Source organism: Suncus etruscus, chromosome 3 (assembly GCF_024139225.1).
Source record: "Suncus etruscus isolate mSunEtr1 chromosome 3, mSunEtr1.pri.cur, whole genome shotgun sequence".
NCBI classification, from domain to species: Eukaryota; Metazoa; Chordata; class Mammalia; order Eulipotyphla; family Soricidae; genus Suncus; species Suncus etruscus.
In genome coordinates, this window is record NC_064850.1 from 66,332,129 (window position 1) to 66,335,091 (window position 2,963).

General features: G+C 43.2%; 1 pseudogene; it reads left to right on the forward strand.

Moving 5' to 3' along the window:
- Nucleotides 1–930: 930 nt before the first annotated feature.
- LOC126004209 (calcyclin-binding protein-like) lies at nt 931–2,711 on the forward strand (annotated as a pseudogene).
- The last annotated feature ends 252 nt before the right edge of the window (nt 2,712–2,963 follow it).

The window sequence follows — 2,963 nt, forward strand, 5'->3', positions numbered from 1 at the left end:
TTAGGCTAGTGCAAGACTTGACTTGAACCTGAAGATTTGCAGGTCAACTTCTGTATGTTTGTGTACATATACACTGTGGGGGAATCTGTGCATAGGGGTGAGGGGTGTTAGGACTGTGTAGAAAGCATGTGAGGGCTGTTTTGCTCGCTTGGATGGGTACAGAATCGCACAATGTAGCTGTGTGCTGCTCTGCTTGGGCCTTTGTGGATGTGATTGAGGGCAGCAGTGAGTCAGGGACTAGCAAGCCTTACTGAAGTGCTCTGAGAACTCGTCATCTTCTAAAAATAGAGGAACTGAAGTCTAGAAGGAAAGACTTCAAAAAATGCCCAGACATACTACTGCCTTTTAAGATTCTCTGGGCTCCCCATGTATAATGGGAAAATACCCAAAACAGGCATTTGCTGACACGATAAGGAGTCTTCACCCAAAGGCAGACAAGGTTTCTTTATTCCATTTGAGCTAAGCTTTCTTTTGAGAAGACGTGTTTCCAGGAAGGCTGAGAAATGTAGCCCCAAAGGGCCTGGTTCAGATAGACCGAGGGGCCGCCTTCTTTCCATTTGCTTCTGAAGCAGCTCAGCCCTCTAGCCCTCGGCTCAAGGGAAGGAGTCTATGGCCAACCAGGGATCCAGTTGGTCCACAGGGCTGTGCCTTTCTTCCTTCTGAGGACAAAGAAACACTAAGGAGAGATTCTATTGTAGCAGAATAAGGTAAGAACCAGGCAAAATGCCTCTAGCTCCCTGGTGGTCATTAGAGGTAATTGAACCCTCTGAAGTGTTTGTAAAGTCTCTTCAGGGGTGACCCAAAATTCTCTGCAGGCCCAGATGCACTGTGTGCTCAAGGCATCCTCACTCTCCACTGGCTGTAGCACTCACTGCCTTTCCTGCCCTCCCTGGTGAGGCAGTAGTTCAGCGTCCTGTCCCCACCTCTGCCATGGTTTCTGTCTTGGAAGAGTTACAGAAAGATCTAGAAGAGGTGAAGGTACTTACGGGGAAGACCACTAGAAAAAGAGTTCATGATGCATTTACAGCTGAAAAAAATCTAAGGTTGAAAGAGAAATCAGGGGCCGGTGAGATAGCATGGAGGTAGGGTGTTTGCCTTTCATGCAGAAGGATAGTGGTTCGAATCCCGGCATCCCACATGGTCCTCTGAGCCTGCCAGGAGCGATTTCTGAGTGTAGAGCCAGGAGTAAACCCTGAGCGCTGCCGGATGTGACCCAAAAACAAGACAAAAAAAAAAAAAGAAAAAAAAAGAAAAAAAAAGAAATCAAATGTAGCAGCAGTCCCAGAAGAAAGAAGGTGATGGTGAAGAGCCCACTGCTCTGGTGGCCCCTGTGAAAACGTGCTACACAGTGAAAATCAGTAATTATAGTGGCTGAAATAGCTCATTTGGGGAAGCGTTAGACTAAAGTAATTATGGATAAATTAGTAGTCAGATAAGTTTGTGAAGATTTACATCCCCCTGACTGGAGTTTACCAAGTGCCCCTTGAGAGCATGTAGTTGCATGGCACAGAGAAGTCACTTGTTCTTTTGGTAAAGAAACTACATGGAAAAAAGTCACTCCTTGGTTGTGAACAATCTTTTGGACCATCTCTGTGGAAGGCAGTTCCACAATAGTCAAAAAGATACAATTCTTTTCTTTTTCTAATTGTTGTAACACCATGAATTACTAAATTGTTCATAATGCACTTGGTTCAGGCATTAAATGTTTAAACACCAATCCCACCACAAGTATGACCTTCCCTTCACCAGTATCCCAATTTCCCACCCATCACCTTAGCCTGACTCCTTACAGGCACAAACTTACTTCATATTACTGGTTACAAAACAAAGACAAATGGAACTATCACGACTTAGATCAACCAGGATAAATTTGAAATGATTGATATCTCTCCGTGGTGTTACTAAAGTCAGTATCTACAGGGGTCTGAAACTCAATTTACCTGCGGGCTGCAGGAGGCAAAGTCGGGGTGATCCTTGAGTGCAAAGTCAGTAGTAAGCCTTGAACATTGGGGGGTGTGACCCAAACAACTAAAACAAACAAAACAAAGAAAGATTCCTCTAGGGCAGGGCCACAAAATGTTGTACGGAGGGCCGTTTGCGGCCCTCGGGCCTCGAGTTTGAGACCCCTGGACTCTAAGATTTACTGGGCTGAAGCTGGTGATAGGTGAGCCTTCTGGATTATAGTTTAGGTTCAACCAAGTTAGTAGATTACTATGTAATTTCATATCAGACCTCCGGTGATTTTTGGGGCTGAAACTACTATAAAATATGAAGGTGTCCAGGATTAATAGATCTGGAACAAAGGTGTTGGCTTGAAACTTTTATAAAGTTAAATTTGGGATTTGGGCTGATTCTGTCAGAGGGTGTAGGGTGTGGCATTAGGCTTCCGTGGTTCATGCAGAAAAGGGAATCAGCCTCTCCCATTCTGAGAAGGCCACAGAGAGATCAGTTCAGATTGAACTGCCTAGGAAGCAGATACAGTTCTTATCTTATGCAGAAAGAATGTCAAAATCATAGGATGAGACTACCTGACTCAGTTTGCAATAAACTGCAAAAAGAAAGAAAAGCTCTCCTGTGATACTGAGACAGATCTTAGCAGGGATTGATGAATGCTCTGAAGAAAATTTATGAAGGTGGAGATTATGTGAACAATTAACAAAGTCTGTGTAGAATCAAAAGAGAAGCAAGCCAAAGGAGACACAGAATTCTGAGACGTCAAAGTCCAAATTTGGGAAGTGTAATGTTGAAATACTGACGTCTTCAGGAAGGAAATGCTGCTGAGCTGCACTAATACATTTGACAACAATTTACACCATCTTCTAAGTAAAAGTGAGTTCTTCTTTTACTACTCAAGGGTATATTTAAATAATAAGCTTATTAAATACTTCCTCCAACGACGGTTTTCTATTGTGTTCAAGAAAAAGATAATATTGCAGTCTATGAGAAATGTAAACAAACAAATC